Consider the following 26,227-nt stretch of genomic DNA (forward strand, 5'->3'; position numbering starts at 1 on the left):
CTTTTTATATTTCCAAAGCATTTGGTGGGGGCATTAAAACCCTATCAGTCCTGATTTTATTCCCTGGTCCAAATGCCTGTCCACAGGAATTTCTTCGTAAAATGGCGAACTTTACCACTTGTTCTTAGCCTGTGTATTACAGAAGTTGATGAATGGTGCTAGAAAGGTGACTGCAGGGCCTACAGGAAAGTTAGTAGATCACTCCGTGAGAGTAGGTGTACTGAGTTTGGCTCGGATGAGTTAATTTTCTTCCTTGCAGACCATATGGCACTGTGTTTTTGATTTGTGACCAATTCAGTATTGACAACACATCAGTGTTTTGTCTGTTGCTAAATGATATTTGCACGTTACAAAGGCCTTTTGTGTACCTCACTGTGTGCCCTTAGCAAGTGCAAGGAAAGTCAAGAGCCTGGGAGGGGAAGCAGGCAGTAGTACTGGAGTACTATGTCCAGTTCTGGTCTCCTCAGTACAAGTCAGACATAGATATGCTGGAGAATCCAACAAAGGCCCACAAAGAGGATGAAGGGAGAAGAGCACCTCTCCTATGAGGGAATCATAGAATCACAGAATCACAGAATCATAGAATGGCTTGGATTGGAAGGGATCCCAAGGATCATCAAGTTCCAACCCCCCTGCCCCACAGGCCAAGGTTGGGCACAGACAGGGAAGACTGTGAGATCTCTGAGTGTTTAGAATAGAAAGAAGGCAGCTGAGGGGGTGTTCATCAGTATATGTAGGTTGCTCTGAAATTAACACCCCCTATTGCTTTCAATGGAAACTACAACAGATATAGAAAGCACAATAGCACTATTTGATAGACAAAATTCTCAGCTACGAAACATCATTAGTCACCAGCATTAGCTATACATTTTCATCAACACTGAAAAAGAGACTGCATGCCACAATCAAAAATCTGCACCAGGAGAGGTGACCCATTGTCACTTTCACCAATGTTGAAATGCAACATCCGCCATCTCACTGTGCTCACATCCTCTGTTCTGGTCTCCAGAAAAGTTCAGCAAGTGTCAGTGAATGTCAGTGGGTGCCATATTTTCCACATGGAGGAATGCAGTGACACACCTTTGCTTCATCCACAGTTCCATATCAGATACCATTTAGTCACATTGCCCTTCTGCTGCCATCTGTCACACTGCAACAAAATGTAATGGAGTATTGGTGAGAAGGTTCAGCCTCTATGCTGTACCACCATCATCCACCTCTGATGTTGTGGTCCAACAAAATAAGATAGGAGGCATTACTCTCAGAGCCCTTGTATATAAAGACCTGAAGGAAGGAGGCAAAGAGCCTGGAGCCATGTTCTTTTCAGCAACACTTGTAATAAAAAAAGGGAATAGTCACAACATAAAATATAGAAAATTTCCTCTAGACATCATGAAGCACTTCTTTAATGTGAATGTCAATAAGCACTAATGCAGGTTTCCCAGGTAAGTTGGATAAATTTAGATTTTTTTATGAAACCATGCTCAAGTCAGGTAAATTTAAGTGACAAAGCAAGTACTCTACCTTCAGAGTCACAGAGCTTTTGGGTTACTGTTAAAATAGCAATATTGTCTTCTATTACATTCTTTATTTAGATTTCTGCAAAACTCAAAGTATGTGTGGCTGCTTGTTACAATTAAGAGTTAGGTCATGGTCTGTTTATATTCCAAACTATCACAGTAAAATTTAAATTGGATAACTTTTTGCTTTTAAGCCAGTTATCTGTAATGTTGAATTTATTGGTGGTCACGGATATTTCCATTCAAGAGAAGCTGCTGTGCCATGAGTATTTTGATTTTTAAAGCAGCACTGATTTAAATTACAATTTCTACACACATTTTTTTTCAGCGTCTTGTCATTATTTCTTTCTTGCTTTTTAATTTTTGTTGTTTTTTTTCCTATCTTAAATTTAATAATGAATTTGTCAGTAGGATCGAGGCTTTTTGCTTTGTTATATTAGCAACTATTGTGTGCCATTTACATAATTGATACGTAATTCAACTTAGAGCTTGACTTAGAAGGTTTCTTCTACCATGAGGAAGTATTTCAGTAGATAAAGCAGTTTTGAAGTAATTCAAACATGTTTGGCAGTCATCAGTCTTTCAACAGTTTTGTCATTATTTTTGTCTTTAGGAATATCTAGTCCTAAGCCTAAGATTTTCACTTTTAATAAAGGTCTCTGCTCTACAAGTCTTTGCTTTCCTGTAGGTAATCAGAACATGTTGCTTTTATTAATTAGGAGGCATTTATACAGATCTGAAATGCATTGAGCCCCAGACCCTAGTCATTGGTATTTATGCGCTTTGACATTTCCACAGAATTTTCTTTCAGTCTGTCATGGTTTTATGGTTTTTGTTATTGGTATTTCATATCATAACATCATGCACTGTAAGTGCACTGCAAGTTAAAGAGTTAATGCTCCAGTTCCATGTATTGTCAATATTTCCAGGTACCTGGTTCTTGGATGAGAGGAAGAACTACATCTCCCAGAAGACTTTCACTATTCCTTTTCTGTTTTCTGTTTAGAGGGAAAGATAAAACTGCTCACAAGTCACGAGACATCCCCTTCTTTTACTGCTCGTCACTGCAGTGTGTGCTCCCTAGCTGTCTCACCTTCAGTATTAGAGTAAGGCCTTTGGTTTTGCACACTCTCGCTCCCATTTATTTGATTTGTTATCTTCAATTACAATTATATTGTATTATATTGTGTTATCGTGCATTTCACTTTCATATTTAGTAAATCAGTTTTTTCCCTTAGCTCACTGTCCCTATTTTTTGTTGTTGTTGTTGTTTGTTTTGGTTTTTTAGGCCCATTTCCCTTCTTTTTCCCCCTTTTCCCTTCCCCCTCTCCTTGGGCATGGGTCTATGGGTCCCTCCGCACCATTAGTCATGGAACTGGGCTGAACTGGCCCATAAGCCCTTGACACAGTCCTCGCATGCAATCCTTCCAAAGCAATGCAGTGGGAAAGCCAGGCTCGAGCCACCTTGCTTGAGTAATCAAAATCTGTGAAAAAGTCTGGCCTGGTCTGGCACAGATGTCCTTGGTAGGTACAAGGAGGGTGTTACAGATTCAGGAGTTTCCCTACAAAACCGACCTCTGCAGGAGAGATTGCTTCATGATATCCCAGGTCTTACCCACAAATCTTACCAAGTAGTCAAGTCCTTGCACAAATAAATATTGTACCAAATTCAAAGCCTTTACTGCCTGGATTTTTCATCATGTATCTCATTTGAGGAGAAGTGAGGGATTTGAAGTAGTCCAATCAGAGGACCTTGAAATGCTGCATATGATAGAACAGATGGGAGCGCTCATAAGAAATTCAGTACAATTGACCTATATTGAATCTTTTAAATATTCTTTCAAATAAGCAAGGCAAATCTATATCACCTAAGCTATATTATTCGTAGTGCAACCCATGTGGATATGTGTCATACTTCACAAGCTAAATGACAACGTACAAATAATTCCTTACAATGGACAAGCTTTGTGAGCCAAAAACATTTATTTGACTTATCAGGATCCAGTTCTTTCAAATGGAGTCACTGGTAAAATGTCAGCTGCTTTAAAAAAAAAAAAAAAAAGCAAAACATACAATTCAGAGAATAATGCATATACAAATTTGGCTATTTTGGCTGGAACCAGGACAGGTTTAAAAGAATGTACAAAACAAATGATGCACAATGCAATTGCTCACCACAAAGACAACCACATAGCGAGCTCTCACAGTTTTATTGCAGAGCATGATGCCAAATGGCATAGGACATCCCTATAGCCAGTTTAGGTCAGTTGTCCTGGTTCTGTCCCTTCCCAGCACTTCCAGCTCCTCACTGGCAGGGCAGCATGAGAAGCCAAAAGTCCTTGATTTAATTAAGTACTGCTCAGCAGGAACTATAACATGAATGCGTTTTCTCATCCTAAACACTATACTTATCCTAAATCCAAAACATAGCACCATACAAGTTACCAGGAAGAAAATTAACTCTATCCCAGCCAAAACCTGGACATCAGCTTTTTTAAATTTGGGAAATAATAGAAGATTCCAGAGCTTGTATTTTCACAGCAAGCATGTCAGTGCAAATGTTTTACTACTGAATGCTAATTAAAAAATTAGGAAAGTGCTGTATACACATATGTAATAAACAAAGTCTTTTCCTTTTTTCAATATACTGTTTCACTATATTGCACAGATAGAACAAACTTTAATTTTTCTAGTCTTCACTTTACTTACTACTACCTTGTCAAATCACAGTTTCTTTATTTCTTTTTTAAATGTTTTCTGGTTGTTATAAACCTGAATCCATCCCTTTGGTTTTTCATTCAGCAATGATCCCTTACACAAGAAGTTTCAAAGCAAACACAACTTTCACCTGTCTTTCATGGAGTTTGGGCTGTGTAAAAGTAACTGTTGTTTAAAAAAAATCTGTAGAGTGTATTTTATTTAATTTTCCATTATATATATTCTGATGAATTACATCCATTAGTACTGTATTATTTTACAGCATTCCAGGTAAGATTAGAACAGGAGATAACTGAAGACTTATACAAACACTCTGGTAAACAAGTTAACTATTTGGTAGTAAATAAAGGTACTTCCTGTTATATTGGGAGCTAGAGGAATTACATTCAAAAGTTTTGTCTCCTAGCTATGGAGGAGAATAAAGGAGTAAGAGACTTCTAGCCACCCTCAACGGACTTGCTACTTTCAGGTTGGAGTACAAAAAAATTGAAAACTTCTTTGGAAAGTGGGGACGTATGTACAGTGAGGAAAAGCTGGAGAGGGAGTTATGATTTTCAGATAAAGAATGAATGAAAATAATGGACAGTATTTTGGAAATATCAAAGGAGTGAAAACTTCCAGGAATCTGAGGCAAAAACCTGTTATATGGGTAGGCTTTACATGGTAAATGTGTATGGATTAAGAAAGATGATAGGAAACAGTTTATTGAAATGCAAGAACTGGGAGAAATGGAGCCTTAGGGAAGAGAAAAGAGGCCCCGAGTCAATAACAGTGAAATGTTGCATGATCTGGAGATAAATAGAATGGCAGGCGTGATTTCAGAAAAGGTGGAACCATGAAAAGATTTCAGTGGAGGAATCATAGAATCATAGAATTGCTCAGGTTGGAAAGGACCTTCAAGATCATCAAGTCCAACTGCAACCATACCGCTCTAACAACCCACTGCTAAATCATGTCCCCGAGCACCACATCCAAGTGGTTTTTAAACACATTCAGGGATGGTGACTCAATGACATTTTGTAGTAATACGCATCTGTTATACATAAGGAAATGATCCCATATATTATTTGTTAGTATAAGAAAATATAGTCTTTCATAAACTTTTCCTGTACAGAGTTACATTTTTTACTGCCAGTTGAGGACATTATGGAGGACATCAGATAAGCCTTCTCTGCCTATCATGTGAAAAGGTAAGTATATATGTTAAAATGTGAAAATAGGGTAAAATTTCTCAGATTTCTAAGGAATCTTATAAAATAGCTATGAAAAAGAAGGAAGACTAAATACTATTCCTTGATCTGGCAATCAAGGAAAGGACTTACATGTCAATGTGAATAGAGGAGAAAATTGTTGAAGTGTGCTGGAGCTTTCAGTGTTCGAATAAAAAAGAGAAAGAGTTTGAACAAATATGTATTCTGAAGTGAACAATTAAGAAAATAAAAAGAATGAATGGAGATGAAAAGGAAGAGGCTAGGAATTCATGTAAAACAGAAATCTGAAAAAAAAAAATGAAGCGCGAAAGAAAAACCGTAGGGGAAATATAATCAGAATTAAGAGCAGTGAAGAAGATTTTCTTTATTAAATGCATGAGAGAACTGAAAATGCTTTCAGAATATGACCACTGTAGCTGGAGAATGCATATTTTCAAGTCATCTCTCAATCTTGTTTCACAAGCTTAATATATTAAACTCCTAAACATTTTCACTATGTGGCATTTTCCCAACTCAAAAATAAATTCTTTAACAGTTTTCTACATCATTTCCAATTTGCCAACATTGCTTAAAAAGCCTAAAAGCCAGAGCCGAACGTTTTGTAGTATATATCTCATCTTGGTGATATACAAAGGTAAAGTTTCCCTATTTGTATAGCTGGAGAACGCTTTATCCAGCCTTATTTCAGACTCCGTTGAAGTTGCTTGTCCACTGTGGTCTGTAAGTCTGTTCAGAATTGCTAGTTACTTGGATCTGATTCTTCAGCAATTTTTATAGCCTATATCCCCTGTCCACAGCAGTGGAGTTCACTTTTCTTATCACTGCCAAGCTAATTATTTCAACCCAGTCTTGCTATGGTCTTATGTATGCCGTAGTTTTTGGCTAGTGTTGAAGGCATGCTGTATGACCACATGAGAGACAGAGAATGAGAATTCCTGGAAAGGGATTCATTTTACCCATCTGAATCATCTAATTTAGGATGGAGTAAGCTGAATTACTGAAAAAATTTTGTGATGTCAACGGAATATGTACAACTCTTTTATATGTAGGATACTAAATAATTAAGTGGAATACCAACACAACAATCAGCAGAGCTGTTAAAATAGTTTATTCATCTTTCAGTTATTGGAAGTCATTAGACACAATAATTTATATCTTGAAATTTCTCAAAAAAAAACCTCAGAGGAGAATACAGTCATTAAGACTACAGAAAGTATAAGATTATTTTACAAAAAAACACTTGACTTTTCAACTTCTTTGTTTTCCCAACAAATCTCACTTGAAAATGAGCCAGTCTGTTCTGACCAGTATTGAGATATGCATCTACAAGCCAAGTGTTTTAATATCAGAGAGACGAGTTACCATGGATTTTGAGTGTGACAGTAAAATGTTAAAAGGAAAGCTTACACTGGCATTTTATCTAAAATGCAGAGTATTGTAAGTATTGGGGATGAATCCGTATAATATCAGCCACTTGTTATCAAGGCAATGGAAGTATTTGCAATCACAAATAGTCTCAGAGGTTCTAAAAGCTTTAAGAAAAATAAATAGTTTACAATAAGTAGTAATAAATAAGTAATAAATAAATAGTAAATAGTTTACAATACAAATGTGTGTCTAAAATTGACTGAGTGTATGAGAGTCATAAAGTTTAGGGTAGCACTATTCTATCTTTTACTGCTAAGTTATAACTGGACAGATTAAATTTTTATCAGATACTCTTACTTCCTCTATAACTGCATAAGAAAGAATAAAAAATCCAAAAGAGCAAGAACTTTGTTTGGACAGTGACAGATTATTATGTTGGCCAGCTATGTCAGAGGTGAACGTTGATGGTATGACATTAGAGGTTGAATGTTCCCACGAACAACCCATTACTTTCTGTTGCCATGTGACAAATAACAGCAGAGAGGCAGTCTGACAGAATAGCATCTGACATGGAAGTGGGGATGGAACAAAAGTCTGTCACTGAATTCCTCAATGAGACAAAAATGGCACCTACTGATATTCATTGCTGTTCTCTGTACATTTCTGGAGACCAAACAGTTGATGTGAGCACAATGAGGCAGTGGATGTGTCTGAATCCTTCTTTTTTTTGGCTCAAAGCTTGCTTTCTTAGGTATCTTTTGTGATAAGACTCTAACGGAGTTACCAAGGAGGTGAACGGTGGGTGTCGCCATGTGGCACTCAGCATCACCTTGTGGACATTTGAAAGCATTTCCTTCAAAGCTGTTTGCCTCGGGAAGAGAGTGCTCAGGAATGTTTACAGGCAGCAGATCTGGCCTGTGACCAAATAATTCCAGCTTGGTATAGGAGACTGGGGAATGATACCATTGTACCCTGTGGAAAACAGGATGCAGGTGGGCACCTCCCTGCTCCCTCTTATCTGCTGACAAGGCCTGGAAGATGGTAACAAATAAGTTTCTGCTGAGATCCCAAAGCCAGAAGCTGCCACTCCAAAGAGAGCTGACTCAAACACTTTCCATTTGAGCTGTCACTCCAAAGAGAGCTGACTTGACCACTTTGGACTTATAAATAAGCTTGTACTGCTGTTGTCATCAGCTGAAGCAGTCGTCAACCAAACAACAACCCTTGACGACCCATCACTACTGAAGATCAACGTCTGCACTACAAATAATGCTGGACCCATGGTGGTGACTCTCTCTCTCTTGTTTTCTACAAAGACTCCTTGCTTTTATTTCCTATCTCTTTTCTAATGCCCACCTTCCCTTCCCCATGTCCCTAAGCACCTAGGATTTCCAATAAACTGGTCGGGCTAATATTTGACCCATTGTGTCTTAATCTTACAGTCAGGTATACATAAATTAAAAGAACCTCTTCTCTGTCCTATAAATTGGAGCTAGACAGGGTGGTGCTTTTCAGTAGTGACAACAGTGATGTGAAAGACATGAATGTTCCTGATGGCCATGCACAACTTTCATCTGTTGTAATTTCCATGGAAATAAATAGGAGGCATTACTTTCAGAGCAACGTATGTATCTAAAATTTCATGCTTACTTTTCATGTCTGTTTTTCAAGACACTGCTGGAAGTGATATAAGAACTTTCTATAGCTACTTACAGAAGATTTCTGTTAATGCTTTCTTGTGTATTGTTTTGGAGTTTGTGGTCATAATAAAACAGATGTATTCTCATAGAAATCTCAGTTATTTCTGATTATAGACTTATAAGGCCTTTAAAAAGCTTGCTTTTCAGATTATCCTGTTTTACAGACAAGCTTGTGTAAATACTTTAATTTTGAAATCCTTATTTTTATGCTTTACAGTTTATACCTATAATGTTATTTTTAATAAAATGTTGACCTTTTCATGTAATCAAGTTTTCTGATAGATAAAAAAAACACCTTATTTATTCTTGTTTACTAAAATATACTATATTTTAATTACCAGTGAAAAAATGTTCACCATTTACTCTGCAAAACTGCATATTAATTCCTGTAAACAAGTCTTAGCAATTTTATTACAGTCCATTTCACATTAAGTATTGTATGGTATTTCAATTTTCCCAGTTTAATTAAGGACGGTAATGAGATTCTAATGCCCACTTAATTACTCGACTACAGTTACCAATATGATTAATTAGCTGCCCATGATGTCTCACTTCTCTATGTAGACTCTAATAAAAAAGTCTCTGTTGTCAAAGCAACTTGTGGAGAGGAACTACAATGTCACCAGCTCTGTATATAAACAGAGTGAAAAATAAAAGCAAACCCTTTGCTGATCTTGCTGGAGGGCAGTCTTGGGGGAAAAGTAATTGAACACAGAGTAGATACCTAATGTTGAAAGAATGTATGTAGCTCTTGTTTTTGCACTTTTTCTTTCAGTCTTCATAACTCTCTTTTTAATTGTATGAGTTGCACTAGTAATAAGAATTATCAGCTTGGGCCCATTTGAAACAAAACCAAAAATGTTTGTATTTCATCTGTTCATAGTTTTTTCCAAAGCAAAATATGGAACATCTCCATACCTGTGTAGCAGGTTATTATCTCCAGAATTGCAAAAACCTCTGCCCTGCTTGCATGCCTACTCCTGTTACGTGGATACACCTGCACTGCAGAGATACTTAGGTGTCATGGAGTTATCTCTAGATTTATGTCCGTGACAGGGGGACAGCAGGTCCACAGGCCCACCAGCCCGATAAGGGCAGGGGGGAAGGTCTGATGGTTTACAGGCTGATTTGGCCTGGTTCTGTGGCTAATGGGACAGGGGAACAACGGACCCACACCCCGGGAAAGGGGGAAGGGGAAAAGGAGGAAAAGTAGGGAGATAGGAGATGGCCTAAAAACAGAACAGTGGCAATGATCTGAGGAGGAAAGTTAATTCACTAAATATGATATCGGAATGCAAGATAATATAATACAATATCATTGGACTTGAAGCTAATAAATAAAATAAGAGAGAGAGAATGTCCGAAACTGACAGCCTTACTCTAAAAACTGAAGGCGAAACGGCTCAGGAACACACACTCCTGGGCAGTGATAAGGGAGCATCTCTTGACTTGCATGGAGTTTTATCTTTCCCTCTGAACGCGAAGTCCTCTTGGGTATGTATTCTCTTCTGAGAACCAGGTACCCGGAAAATCAGCAGTCCATGGAACTGAAGCATTAACTCCTTAACTCCCAGTGCACTACATGATGTTATGATGTGGGATACCAATAACAAAAAACATAAAACCATGACACTAAGCTAGAAATTTTTGAATCCTGCATCTCCTGGAATGACATCAACCAGCATCAAGATATGTATCAAGATATTTCCTGCTATATCTGGCTTCTGTTGCAGTCCCTTCTGGAGTATTTCAAAGACAAGATGAAACATGACTGAATTCCAGTGGCTCAGCGCTTCAGAGATCAACCCTGCAGTTCACTTGATGACTTACAAAGCTGTGGTATTCCTCCTGGAAACAATGTGACTTTTTAAATGTAAACTGGAGATGACGGCAAGCATGAGATGCATGTCTTTTGAATATGCTGTATTAATTAAAAATAATGTTTAAATTACTCATTTGTCATTATTTAAAATCATTGGAGGACCTATGGCACTTCCCACAAAACAAGAACACGCATATATTGTCAGCTGTGTTTTGCTTGACTGCCCTATTTCCTCTCTCTGACTTTTACAGTAGCCATAAACAACTCCTTTTAAAAAGTCCTGAGCACATTCCTTTCCTGAAACATGGACGCATGCTCCTCAACCATCTTATCTCAGCTTCTAATGCTCTGAGGAAGATACTGAGAAATTTTATTTTAAACTAGTAGAAAAATAATTTCTTCTTGATTAACCAACACAGAAAACACTAAAAACTTCCAATAATTAAATAAAACTCTACTATTTCACCTTTGCTTTGCCTTGTTCCCAGATTTTCTGTACAGCTGTGGTGAAAGTTCATGTATATAAGCTATGCTAGATATAAGCAGTGGTTAAGCAGTAGGAAACATGTTGTGGGTGGTAGTGGTATACTGGCAGATCAAAGGAGCATTTTACTACGCAGTTCTTTCCTTATGTAATTTTCAAAACTGTATCACAGCTACTGAAAGCTGGCCCAGGACCAACATATAGAACTACTAAGAGATCGCAGTGCTAATTACTATGAGGACAATGACAGAATCTAGTCCTCTCGGGTGTTTGAATTGAGAAATTCTGTACTAGCTACGAAAAAGAGAGAGGGAGAGTGAAATATTTCAGTGCCTCAGAGAAAATATATATATCTGATGCAACATAAAAATCTAATCAACATTTTGAGTGTACTTCAAGTTGTTATTCTTTCACTCTGAAAACATTATCTGACCATTCGAAAAACATTATTTTTGAATACTTTCCTCCCTTATTCTTCTAAGCTGCATTTAAAACTACATTTCTAGTAACTAAAATAATTCATTAAAGTATGACAGTTTTTATGGAAGGTCCTTTTTTTTTGTGTTCCCAAATTTGGTAGGGCACAAAAGAATTGAAATTATATTGCACAAAGGAAGAAAGTAAATATTTCTGATTTGACACTGCTTTATCCCTACTTGTCCAGAAAATAGAATACTTGACACAGAATATCCAGATAGTTAGAAAGCTGGTTTTTAGGCATTTTGTGGCAGTAACAAATAGATTTATCTACTACACACTCTTGTCCTCTCCTCTTGTTGTTAGTTTATGAAAACAATTTGCTACACATTTTAACCAGCATAGTTCCAGGTCTACCTTTTCCTTCTATTTCAACAGAAGGCGTATGTAACAGCTTTAGAGGTAGTATTTTATGATATCAGATGTTCACAGGAGATTACTGAATTACCTCATTAACAACACCAACTTTTTCTTAGCATTTTCTTATCTAGTTTTGTAGATGTGTAGGAGAAGATGTGATTAACCCTTCTCCTCCTCTTGTCCTGCCTTACATAACTTCGCCTTTCTTCTTTTGTAAATCAGAGCATCATAAAGGTTTGGACTTCCTGCAGCAAATTATGCTAGAGAATTGTAGAGTCTTCTAATCTTTTAGTTAGGGAAAGACCCAAGTCAAACCATCCACCTAACACAACAGATCCCCCTCAAGACCATGTTCCTAAGTGCTACCTCTACTCATCTCATAAACACCTCCGGGAATGGTGATATCACCGCTTTCCAGGACAGCCTGTTTCAATGCCTAACCACACTTTCTGTGATGAAATTCTCCACAATATCCAATCTAAATCTCCCCTGGCACAACTTGAGGCTTTTGCCTCAGGCTGTGTCTGCTATAGATACAGAGCAGGAGGAAGAAATTTAGAAATTGCTGTATGTTCCTGTGATTTGTTTCACATTTAGACACTGACAGGGAAGGATTATTATCCTCAACATTTGGAAATAAAATAAAAGTAAGACGGCATGTCTATTCCAAAAGTTTTGTCCCTTTGATACCTGCTAAAATCTTTCATTTTACTTGCTGTAAATAATTATGCTATGAGTTAGTAGCAAGAAGAAATAGCACTGTCTGCAGATAATTCTTTCCTATTACTGGGAAAAAAAGATTATTTAGTATTTTTCCTTTCATGAAATATTCAGTTTTCTGGTAATTGAAATAATTTAACTACAGTTTTCATAGATATGGGATCATAAAAGAAGGGAGAAAAACTTCCATAATTTTGATTTGCTATTATATTGTATTAGAATTTGCCTGTTGGCAATATTTCATGAATGCTTTAAGTACCATCACTACAAGACAGCAATCCTGATTTGTATCAGGACTGCACCCTCTGTACCTCAACCACAGCTGCTGAATAATGTATAATGCATCAGAAAAGCACAGCAGGAGAGTTTTGTTTTTATAACTTAGCAGCCCTACATTCAGCTTAGAGTGGTGAAGGGACTAAGTCCTTGTTAACTGTAGGCCATGATCTCTTGCAGTTTTCAGGTGTTACTCCCATTAAATCTCCTTGATAGTTTGAATTCATTCATCTTAGATAGTTTTGCTGATTTGGACATCTATAAAAAATGCAGATTACCTTTTAAGGGATATAAATATATTTGGATTTTCATAGCTTGCAGTTATATTTCTTTGGAAGCTGAATAATGCATGACCAGTGCTGCCAGCAAGGCTAAGTAGAAGTAGAACCAAAAGGAAAAGATGATGCCCTGTTGGTCATAGTTGATGTGTCGGAGGTCTCAAGTTCAGGATCTGACACTTATTCAAGGAATTACATATATGAAAGAGAAAATAGTACATATGTTGTATTCATACACATTTCCTTTAACAGAATATGTCAGTTGCCCTGAATTATTTCTACATAAACTCCACAATTCCTAGAAATAAGATCAGTAAACTGAAAAGAAAATTGCCTTCATATAAGGATATTGATGTAATGACGTAAAATACTGTAACTGCAGGTAAAATATTTGTAGGAAAATTAAAGCAGATTTTGTAAATGGAGCAGTGATTTATTCTTAGAGTCAAATATTCAACGATAAAATATTCCCTGTACACTCAAAATCTAGTGATGGCAAAACATTTTGGAAAAGGAGGACTTCAAGAAAAATCAATAATAATGCTCATTTAGAAATGATACCATATTTACAGTGTGAAAGCAATGAACCAACAAAGTGAGGGTAAACAAAGTGGTTTGTTTTTACATAAAATCACATTAGCAGTGTATAGACAACTTAAATGCATTAGAGATGAGTTGCATTTGAAAAATATCATATAGATTTGTAGCAGAAAAATGTGACTACGAAGTCTAGACAGAACTTGAGAAACAGTGATCAGTTTTAAGCACGAAGTAATAGTTCTGTACCAGTTGTTAATTAATATATTTTTCAGATGGACCAGAATTCTGATGAAATTTGTTAGTTTCCATTACAGACATTTAAATAAATCTAGATAAAAATTCAAATTTGTCCAAGAGACATACCATATACTTTGTCTTCATGTCTGTTGTTGCAGAGGAGACTTGCTGGAAATCTCATTCTCAAAAATTCCATCAATTCAAACAGTGTTCTCCAGGACAGAGGAAAATTATCTAAGGGAAGAATCAGCAAAATTAGCATTGAGAAGGCAAGCAGCCAACCTGTTGAAGTGTTTTTGTGAGGACATTGTATACTTCCATATAACACAAGGGGACTAATTAGCTTGAACAACCATATTTATCTCAGTCCATAACAGTTCAAAATCTGTGTCAGGGGAAATGTTGTTTCTTACTTGTAGGAGACAATAATTAATATTAATTAAACTGCTCTCGCTGCAGTCTGATCTAATAACTTCTACCAACCATTACTAAGTCTTTAGTCTGTTGATCCTGAAATTATTTCCCTTGTTGAATCTGTGTAAACTGACACTCTGTTTAAAACTATGCAGGGTAGACTGTAGAGAGAAGAACTGTCCAAGTATGACAGACATAAGGGAATGATATATGCTAGATGTAGGATTTCTGCCCGTTCATTTGTTCAGCCATGAACATCAGTGTTTCTAATAGTAAGCAGACTAAACCATAAATATACTTTAAGAATGCACTAAAATACTGCTAATATAATGGGTCATGCATTAAAATATTACTGAGCTTTTGAAGTTACAATTTTTGCTTATATTTCACTGGATTATTTAATATCTAATCTTTCAAAGAAAAGCTGAATTGATATGAATTCTGAGTCTGGTGATTTCTAAGGATAAATTTTTGTTCTTCAGAGTTCGCTGTAGTTCAAACATAGAAACCTTTCGAATTATGTTTGCCTTTAATTGTTCCTTTTTCAATTTGTCCATCTAAAATGCGTGTTTCATAGAATCACATAATGATTTGGGGTGAAAGGGGGCTTAAAAATCATATAGCTCCAATTTTCTACCATAGGCAAGACTGCTGCCCACCAGCTCAGGCTGCCCAGTGCCCCATCCAACCTGGCCTTGCATGTCTCCAGGGGTGGAGCACACACAGCTTGTCTGGGCAGCCTCTGCCAGGGCCTCACAACTCTCTGAGTAAAAAATTTCCTCCTACTAACTAATCTAACTTCCCGGTATTTTAGTTTAAAGCCATTCCCTCTTGTCCTATCACTCTCAAGCTGTGTAAAAAGTTGGTCTCCCTCCTGTTCATAAGCTCTTTTTGAGTACTGGAAAGTTGCAATGACATCTGTCTAGAGCCTTCTCTTCTCCAGGCTGAATAAGCCCAAATCCCTCAGCCTGTCTTCATATGAGAGATGCTCCAGCCCTCTGATCGTTTTCTTGGCTCTCCTCTGGAACTGCTCCAACAGTTCTACATCTTTCTGGATGAAGTATTCCAAGTGGGGCCTCAAGAGGGCAGAATAGAGTGGAACAATCCCTGCCCTCTCTCTACCGTCACCCGGTCTTCTGATGTAGCCCAGGATACCGTTGGCTTTCTGGACTGCAAACATACACTCTCTCTCTTAAAAATGGAAGTGATATTTTCCCTTTTTTCAGTCACGGGAAATTTTGCCTAACAGTCATGACCTTTCAAATATGACATAGAGTGGCTTGGCAGACACGTGAGCCCACTCCTTCAGGACCCTGGGATGAACATCATTTGTACCCATAGACTTGTACACATTTGGTCTCATGAGCTGGTCTTCAGCTTGCTCTTTGCTTACAATGGGATGGATTTTGCTCCCCCAGCTCCTACCTAAAAGGGTTCAGGTACATGAGGGATGTGGGAAGCCTGAATGCCAGTGAAGACTGAAGCAGAGTAGTTGTTGAATACCTTAGCTTTCTCCATATTCACTGCTGACTGTTCTTCCTTCTCAGTTATCAGCAGGGGTGTACTCTCCATTGCCTTTCTTTTTTGACCAATGTACTTGTAGAATTCCTTCCTGTTATTTTTCACATCTCTAGCCAAGTGCGCTAGCTTTCTTGATCCCATCCCCACACATCTGGAGAGCATCCCTGTTGTCTTCCCAAGCCACACATCTCTGCTTCCACTGCCTATACTTTTCCTTCTTATCTCTCAGTTTGACCAGCAGGTCCCAGCTCTGCCTTACTGGTTTCCTGCTTCCTCTTCTTGATTTCATTCACAGCAGTATGAAGAACTCTGGGCTCCCAGTAAGGCATCCTTAAAGAACTGCCATCTCTTCTCTGTTCCTTTGTCCCTAAGGACAGCTTCCCATGGGGATCTCATCCAGTAGTTCCTTAAGCAGCTGGAATTTCACTCTCCCAAATTTCAGAATTCTGACTTTGCTCTTAGTAAGACCCATATTCCTTGAGGTCACAATTTCAACCAGTGTGTGGTTGCTACAGCCCAGAGTGCTTCTAATCTTAACCGCTTTAATGAGTTCATCTGCCTTGGTGAGTACCACGTCCAGTAACACTTTTCCTCTGGTCAGGTTTTTTAATGCATGGACCAGGAAGTTATCCTCAGTGCACTCCCAGGAGTCTTCTGGATTGCTTGCAGCCCACTGTGTTGCTTTCCCAGCAGACACCTGAATGGTTGAAATCCTCCATCAGAATGAGAGTCTGTGAGCACAGTGCTTCCTATAGTTGAAGTCAGAAGGCCTTATCAATATGATCTCCTTGATCAGGCAGTCTGTAGTAGACATTTACCGCAAATGTCCTTTATTAGTCTGATCCCTAATTTTTACCCACAAGCTCTCAACCTAGGTGAGGGTATGGGGAATGGATTCCATCCCACTGTAACAGTGGAACAAGTCTGAGACCTCCTCATGAAACTGAATGTTTGTAAGTCCATGGGGCCAGATGGTATCCATCCTAGGGTTCTGAGAGAGGTGGCTGATGTGGTTGCCAAGCTGCTCTCCATCATATTTGAAAAATCGTGGCTGTCTGGTGAAGTCCACAGTGACTGTAAAAAGGGAAACATGAATCCCATTTTTAAGAAAGGTAGAAAAGATGACCCGGGGAACTATAGGCCGGTGAGCCTCACCTCTGTGTCTGGGAAGGTCATGGAGCAGATCCTCCTAGAAGCTGTGTTAAGGCACATACGAGACAAAGAGGTGATCTGAGACAGCCAGCATGGCTTCACCAAGGGCAGATCTCACCTGACCAATCTGGTGGTCTTCTATGATGGACTGACGACATTGGTGGACAGGGGAAGGGTGACAGATGTCATCTTCCTGGACTACTGCAAAGCCTTTGACATGGTCCCTCACCACATCCTTCTCTCTAAATTGGAGAGGTATGGATTTGAAAGATGGACTGTTCGGTGGGTTAAGAATTGGTTGCCTGGTCGCAGCCAAAGGGTTGTGATAAATGGTTCGATGTCATGGTGGAGGCCGGTCACGAGTGGTGTCCCTCAGGCGTCAGTCTTGGGACCAGTGCTCTTCAATATCTTCATCAATGATATAGATGATGGCATCAAGTGCACCCTCAGCAAGTTTGCAGATGACACCAAGCTGAGTGGTGCAGTCGACACAGCAGGAGGAAAGGGAAGCCATCCAGAAGGACCTGGACAGGCTGGACAAGTGGGCCCATGAGAACCTAATGAGGTTCAACAAGGCCAAGTGCAGGGTGCTGCACTTGGGCCAGGGCAATTCCAGGTATTTATACAAACTGGGGGAAGATCTCCTTGAGAGCAGCCTTGCAAAGAAGGACTTGGGGGTCCTGGTGGACGAGAAGCTGGACATGAGCCAGCAGTGTGCGCTGGCAGCCCGGAAGGCCAACTATGCTCTGGGCTGCATTAAAAGAGGAGTGGCCAGCAGGGAGAGGGAGGTGATTGTCCCCCTCTACTCAGCTTGTGTGAGGCCCCATCTGGAGTACTACGTCCAGGCCTGGGGCCCCCAGCACAAGAAAGATTTGGAGCTCTTGGAGTGAGTCCAGAGGAGGGCGACCAAGATGATCAGAGGGCTGGAGCACCTCTTCTATGAGGAAAGGAACTGGGCTTGTTTAGTTTGGAGAAGAGAAGGCTCTGGGGAGACATCATTGTGGCCTTCCAATACTTGAAAGGAGCGTATAAACAGGAGGAGGAAAGACTGTTTACATGGGTGGAGAGTGATAGGATAAGGGGGAATGGTTTTAAGCTGAGACAGGGGACATTTAGGTTAGATATTAGGAGGAATTTTTTCACACAGAGGGTGGTGACGCGCTGGAACAGGTTGCCCAGGGAGGTTGTGGATGCCCCGTCCCTGAAGGCATTCAAAGCCAGGCTGGATGGGGCTCTGGGCAGCCTGTTGTAGTGGTTGGTGACCCTGCACAGCAGGGGGGTTGAAACTTGATGATCTTTGAGGTCCTTTTCAACGCAGGCCATTCTATGATTCTATGATTCTATGATTCATGCCTGTTTCAATGTATTGCTTCTTGGAGATGTAATATATAATCAATCCCATCTAGTGATATCTAGTCACATATTCAGTTTTAGGCAGTGTTTGGTTGTGGATCCTACACTCTGGGGATTACTAAGTGGTTAAAATGTACATACATGGCAAGTAGAATTTATTTGATCTCTAAAGCCGAAGTATTTGTCATAGATCTAATCTTGAGTTTGCACTTTTATGCTCAGTAGTTATGTGCAGCATACAGAAGCACTTGACAACATCAGCTATGTCTTTGCTTGTGTCTGATCATTATGTGCCTTTATACATTTTCCATTTTATGTACCCTTGACATATGAATGTTGAAATGATTGTGGCCTTTTTTTTTCCAGATTACTACAGGGATCATTATGAATTCGATGTGATAGAAATTGCTTTCAGCCTAGGAGGTCTTAGCATGTGATAAGCCCATATTTTAATGCCTAAATTGTATTCTTGATCCACTATATGCAAAATGCATCATAGATTACACTACTCTGTCTGTAGTAGGCATGTTACTGAGTACTCGGGCTGTAACGCTGAAGGTCCTTCCTCATATGCTTGCTATTGGTTCACCTACTTTACTTGAACCCGTGTCGTAAGAAGGAGAGGCTGTCCTTCTTTGTTTTCATAACAAGGTGTATAACAACTCCGTGTATGGCCTTTCAGAAGAGAGTGGCCAGAGCGGGATATTCAATATGATTGGCCAGGGGCCTGCGTGAGCTTCTGGAACAGTCTAGTAAAAGATAAGATATACTATATAGTTTTGTAGCTTTTAACAATAAATGCCATTTTGCCGCTCATCATGTTGATGTGTAAATGCGACGAGGTGACCGGGGACAGAAAGTAGTCCCTGCGGGCAGGGTGACAAGTTACGAACAGAATATCAGATGTGGTGGTCTTCACTACATCTGTCTTCCACAGAAGCTGTTTTCAACTGCTCCCAATGACTAGATAAAACGGTATCCGAATATAATAATAATATTAAATTCATTCTTTAATATCATTGTCTTGGTCCCTATGGTTGGTAAAATATCAGTACAGTGAAATATTTTGATGGGTAGTTATATAACTGGAAATTCATTGGGAGTCTTGAATATTAGGAAGTATAATCCATTTTCTTTTGAAATCATTGTTTAACAACTATGTAAGCTAAGGTTAAACTATGGAAGATAATTTGCTTGTATCCAAAAAGATACCAAAAACTATAGAAGGTAATCTGCTCGTATCCAAAAAGATACCAAAATTTTGCTGCAGTCTTTCAGTACAACTGTGGTTAGTTTAAGTTCTATTCATTGTTTCAGTATATATATATAAAGTATCTCTATCCTTATCCTGTCCTTTGAAGGGATATTAATGAAATATCCTTTGCTGAAATACTAAGATATGGAAGAGATAAGCTGTAAGTCTGTCAGTCTGTAAGTCTGTTATGCTAGCATTCCAAATCTTCTGTCCATTTCATTCTGAAGTAAATTTATACCGCAGATAATCTATTCATTTGGCCAAGTATGACATGACTCTTTGATAATTGCTTTTGTTTAGCATGGGATCAGAATTTGCTTGATTTCGCAATATGTCATGAAATAACTCTCTAATAAAAACTCACAAATCAGTAAGTTCTGGTTTTCTGTTTGTTCAATTGATGTAGTGATTAGTGGAGGTTTTTTTGTTGTTGTTGTGTTTTTTTTTGAAGGGAGAAAGAATGAGAATTCTGTTGATTTTGTTTTTTCTTCCCAAAGTGTTTTGCTCTCTGTGGAATTCTTACTAGTGTGTAGGTAAGGTCACCTTACGGTTTGTTATGAATTAGTTACTGTTTCTCAGAAGGTGATTAGATTATTTAAAAATATTTTAAATGCTACATGTTTGAAGTAACGTGTGAGATTTTTTTAAAAATATGATCCGCTCTGAACACTCTGGTGATGTATTTGATATGCTTCCTACTCCCAAGATTTCCCAACTGGCTGACAACTAATTCTCTGAAACCAGTTGTGAATTCTATTGATTTTCTTTGGTGAGATATATCTATAACTTCCTATCTCATGAAAATCAATAAAAATGATACACAACTTAGCATGTAACCAGTTTAATCTTTATGGTAGAACAACCACTGTACAAAGCTGCCAACTTTTTTTTAAATCCATGCCCTGGATTATTTAATTACAAGTCGGCAGCAGATGGTCAAGATAGTTGCCCAGAACATGACAGAATTTTATGGTGGGGCCAAAATTAGCTGCTTTGGATGAAGAGAAAGGGGAGGAGGGGGAGGGATTAAAAACAAGAATGATAATTCCTTTTCTGACTATTCCTACATTTTTTATGCTCTCATCTAGTGAGCAGCTATGGAAATAACTGATACAGTTGGTTTTTTGTGGTTTTTTTTTTTGTTTTTTTTTTCAGAAATAAAGTCGATGATTGCGGGATTAAATGGGATGGGTGGTGCCTGCGAGCACCTGACGAGGAGCCGGGGAGTCACGGCGGGTGGTGCCTGCGAGCACCTGGGGAGGAGCCGGGGGGTCACGGGTATACGGGGCAGTCGCGTGTATGGATATAAGTAGCCTTGTTGCACAGCATTAAATTGGCATTTCGGCGCTACATACCGTGTATGTGTCCCGTATGTCCCTGCACGCGGAGGTGTGGACGGAAGGGAAGCCTTAGTACGTTGTCGCAAGCGACAGATGATGAATCACAAATTGTACTGAGTTGTATGTAAGCAAACAATGGAGGCTGGAATGAGTAAGAGAACTTAAAATGTAATGATAAGCAAGCTTCCAACATTTGCGAACAAAGCAATTTATATGCTGACTCTAGCAAAGTACATAATATCAGAATTTTCATGGTTATTGCAACCAAATCTGAGAATCTGACCTCATGAAGGAACTAATTAAAGACAAAGGAGTGGCTGGAACAGATCTCAGAAATTGAGATGGCTGACCATGAGTGGTAAGAGAAACTTCTGTAGACATATTGTGTATCCTTGCTTTGCCTTTGCAAAGCCTTTTATGTCACTTATCCCTGACGAGGGAAATATTGGAAAAACTTTGATCTCTGTTGAGAAAGGCAAAACTGTAAATTCGGAGGGAAATATTAATAGAAAAAGAATTGTAACTTCCTCTAATTTTTAAGAATGTGCTGCTTCTGTACAAGAATCTTCACTTGCTTAATGTGAAAAAAATTATTATTTTGTAAACCTGACTCCTGAAAATAGGAGTTTTTTTGTACTCTACAAATCCTTTTATTACAACAAACATAAAAAGTTTTTGCTTGATCATGTAAACTGTTAAGCACTGCTAAATTATTCATTTTCAGAAATCTATTTTGCCTAGAGTCCCATAATGCAAAATGATGTTTGAATCCTTCAGAGCAAAGGAGTGACACATTGTTCATGCAGCAATTAAATCTTGTAGGAGAACTAAGAGAACATAAACACTGTGATGACTCTTTTCCAAGATAGAATATTACATAAATAATTATATTTTTCCTAAGCGATCCTTATGAAAATGAAAGCCGTTTTCATTTATATTTAGAGAAACAAATTCAATGACTTTATATCCCACTGTGATTGCTCTGTAATACTAATTTCTATTTGTTTATTAATTTGTAGGTTTGCTATATGAACAAGAACTCCATAAGTAAGATCTGATCTACTTCTCTGGGAACAGAGGCAGGGGAGCAGACTGAGTTTCAAAGCAATATGCCCAAAATCTTGGAAATACCAGTAGCCTGGATGGTTTCAGTTTTTACCCTTTTTAAATCTATCTTTTGATAAGGGCTGTGTAATCCTAAATAGAATTCATTTTCAGTTTTGAGAAGCTGCTGTGACAGTTTGAGTTTTTAATGTGTGATATTTTCCCATGCAAAAAGAAAAGAAAAAAAGCATTCAAAAACACCTGTTGTGTACAGTTTTGTGGTGAGTCACTTACTCCTTCATTTATGCATTTCCTGGAATCTAAACAGTCCTCATGTCACTGTTGAGTTTTGCCAGATCTGTCTGTGTTTACTGATGGCAGGAGAAATTTGCTCACTGGAAAGGCATAGCTATCTGAGAAGCATCTCTATTCCTTGCAAAAGTAGGACTGTGAGCTACAGATACTACCCTGGAGACACAACATTATTTTAGGGATGCTGTGTCACAGTAAGCAAAGGATTGGAGTATCTATCCCTCACTGGTTTTTACTTCTCTGATGTTAGACCAGTTTGCAAAGTTGATATCAGATACCTACAGATTATAGGAAAATTCACCTAAGATAGAAACTTCTTGGGCAGCAGAATATTGCACTATCAGCAATCTCATTCTTTATCCACAAGTATTTTAAATATCATTTTAAGTGATTTTAAGTATTTTAAATATCATTTTACTTAAGAGGGGCATCTGAATGTTGTTTCATTACTGCACATCTTGAATATGTTCTGTTAAGTCCTTGATGATAACATTTTAGAGCAGCTGCTGGTTTGTTACGACACAGTACTTTGAATCACAATACACAACGACCAGCTCCTCAGAACTCAAGGAGCATCTAAATTGTGAAGCTATCTGAGCTCTTACTTAAACTGTGTAACTGCTTTTGAGGTGCTTCTCAACCAATAACCTCAACACAAAACACAGGTGTATGCTGCACTGAATTACAGCCAGTCTAGTAGGTAAATATACATACTGAATTTAATTAATTCATTATCTTTTTGAAGTTTCTTTAAAATGTCAGTCATAACCAAAATGTTCTTCCCCTTACTGTGCTCTTTGGAAAATAAGTGTACAGAGTGAAAGAAATTTGGTGAATATCTGATGGTGACCATGCTTCATGAAGCAGGTCATTCATGACCATTTTTCTTTACGTGGAGTACAAAACTATCAGTTCTATATCGGAAGAATTTTAGTAAAATGTTAAATATAAAAAGTTATGCATCTGTTAAACATCTTTCAGAGATCTCTGATGATGGCAAAAGACATTACATGAGAAAATTAATATCTAGATAGTAGAAATATTTGACCAAAGCCCTCAGTATATAAAAGCTTAAACTCAGAAATGTAAAATACATTACTGCCTGTCTTGCTACAGGGTAACTTGTTGCATCTACTGGTAACTGAAGAAGCAGGAATAAGTAAGCCTGGTATGTACTGGGGGAAAAAAAAAAGTATAATCCTGCTGATGGATTTCATATTTCCTGCAACACCTGGCACTTGTAATTAGGTCTATGTATTTCTGCACGTAAATGCTTAGAAATTCATTGTGTGAATACTCGTATCACCAGCATATTTCTAGTACTTTTCACCAGAATCATAAAATTTATAGAAACTTCCCAAGCAGAAAGGGAGTAGAAATCCTCAACTTGTTGTCATGGTTTTATAATTTTCAGTTATTGGTACTCCACATCATAACATCATGTAGTGAATGTACCTGGTTCTCAGAAGAGAAGGACTACTACATTCCCCACGGCACTTTGCTCCTTTGTTACCATTTTCCAGCCGGAGGGAAAAGATAAAAGCTCACAGTATAAAAACTTGCAGATCACGAGACCTCGTCCCTTTTTTTTTCCACTATCTCTCGTCTTGGCAGCACCTTGCTCTCCAGCCATCTTATCGTCAGTAGTAGAGTAAGGCCTACCTTGATTTTGGGACATTCTCTCTCTCTGTATTGGATTTATCAGCTTAAATTGTAATTCTATTGTATTATAGTGTGTTGTTTTGCATTCCGATATCTTATTTAGTAAATTAGTTTGTTTCTCCTCAGATTGTTGCTGCTGTTCTTTGCTCTCAGGGCCATCTCCGTACCCTTTTCCCCTTTTTCCTTTTCCCGGGGCATGGGTCCGTGGATCCCTCGTCCCCTTCGTCACGGAACTGGGCTGAACTCCCATAAACCATTGACACTTGTAAATCCTTTTCTGGCCAAAATTTTCTACATTTACACTCACTCGCACTATCCAGGGTGAAATATTACAGTCCAGAGTGAGTATAGTCACCTTTCAGCTATCCATAGTCAATTTGTCTCAGTTATGAACAATGCTGTAGGTACAGAGGAGGTTCACCATCTGAAAAGCAGCAGCTTGTAAGCAATTTGATACTGCCTCCAAGACAGCTGAGTGATCCTGCTTGTTTCTTTGCTGGGAGATACTGACACTAACACATGTTGGTAAGTCTAACAGGCTTCAGGAATAACCAGCAGAGATAGCTCTGAAATGCTTTTCCTATGGGGACTGCACATATTGCACACAGATACTTATATCTGGTGAACTACAGAAACTCAGAGCAGCTAGCAATCTATCTAAATTTAAAACAGATTACCTTCCTTTGTGCCAACAAGGGGTCATGACAGCAGTTTGTTTATTATGTTCTGTGTAATTTATGGCACCCTAAAGTTTTAAGTCATATGTGAACTTCCATGATACTTGGCAGTTGTAATTACATCTATGTATTTCTGTACAAAGATGCTTAGAATCTGGTTCTGTGAATACTCATATCACCAATGTAAGCTAATCTTTTTGCATCTCTGCTACCAAGTTCAGCAACATGCAACCAAATTTCAATGTGCATGCAAAGTTTATTCTCAGGATATCTAAAATTAATAAGCACATTTAGATAGCATATATTTTACCTGAAGTGTTCGTACATGATCAGTTAAAGTGCTTGGCCTATGCAGCACTGGATGACCTGGTTTCTCTGTGTCGCTTCCAGTGCTATATTTTTGCAAGTTGAATAATTTTAACTGTGGCACAGCAATTCCCATGTCCTGCCAGCTCTTATCTGCTGGAAACCAGGTATGTAAAAATAAATATTTTGAAAATGAAAATCCTGTAATATTAATGATTATCACTATTTCTTTTGTGTACAGGCAGCAGCAATCACTAAAAAGGTTATCACTGCAGTGCACATGAGGTGAATACTACTTTGTTAGTGACCTCCATCTTGGTGCTGAGTTCAGTTTCTCTGTTCTGTTTCGTGTCCTGAATTTAAGAGGTGAGCTAAAGAAATGCTTTGTTGCACAGCTACTGGAGCATGATTGCTGCTGCTAAATGAGACGTCTTGCAGCTCTTCTGTGGAGTCCTTTTCTGGTGAGTCATTTATCAAAGACTTGGATAAGGAGATGTAAATGCTAAATAGAAATCTTATATAAATCTTTGTTTAAACACAAATGTTTTTGTAATGAGTAAATAAATTATTTGTTGGAAGTACTGATTTGTTGCTTTGTTCTATACACAAATATTTTAAAATTTTGCATTTATTTGCACACTTAAAATGGTTAAATTTGTGATCGATAACTCAAGACTGGTAAATGATTGGCAATAATGTTATTTGTTTTCTGTTACCTTTTGAGTCTTGTCAAACATGAAATTAAACTTCTTTTTCTTTATTTTTAATTTATCATTTGGCTATAGCAGGGGGGTTGGAATTAGAATCATAGAATCATAGAATTAGCTAGGTTGGAAAAGACCTACAAGATCACCTAGTCCAACCATCCACCTACCACCAACAACCCCACTAAACTATGTCTCCCAACGCTATATCTAAATGTTTCTTGAACACCTCCAGGGTCGGTGACTCCACCACCTCCCTGGGCAGCCCGTTCCAGTGCCTGACCACTCTTTCAGAAAAGTAGTATTTCCTAATGTCCAGCCTAAATCTCCCCTGGCGCAACTTGAAGCCATTCCCCCTCGTCCTGTCACTAGTTACAAGAGAGAAGAGGCTGACCCCCAGCTCACTACAACCTCCCTTCAGGTAGTTATACAGAGTGATAAGGTCTCCCCTGAGCCTCCTCTTCTCCAGACTGAACAATCCCAGCTCCCTCAGCCGCTCCTCATAAGGCCTGTGCTCCAGACCCCTCACCAGCTTTGTCGCCCTCCTCTGAACACGCCCCAGGGCCTCAATGTCTTTTTTGCAGTGAGGGGCCCAAAACTGGACACAGTACTCGAGGTGGGGCCTCACTAGGGCTGAGTACAGAGGGAGAATGACTTCCCTACTCCTACTGGCAACACTATTTCTGATACAAGCCAGGATGCCATTGGCCTTCTTGGCCACCTGGGCACACTGCTGGCTCATGCTCAGCTGAGCATCGACTAATACCCCTAGGTCC

The sequence above is a fragment of the Numida meleagris genome, chromosome Z (assembly GCF_002078875.1).
Source record: "Numida meleagris isolate 19003 breed g44 Domestic line chromosome Z, NumMel1.0, whole genome shotgun sequence".
Classification (NCBI taxonomy): Eukaryota; Metazoa; Chordata; class Aves; order Galliformes; family Numididae; genus Numida; species Numida meleagris.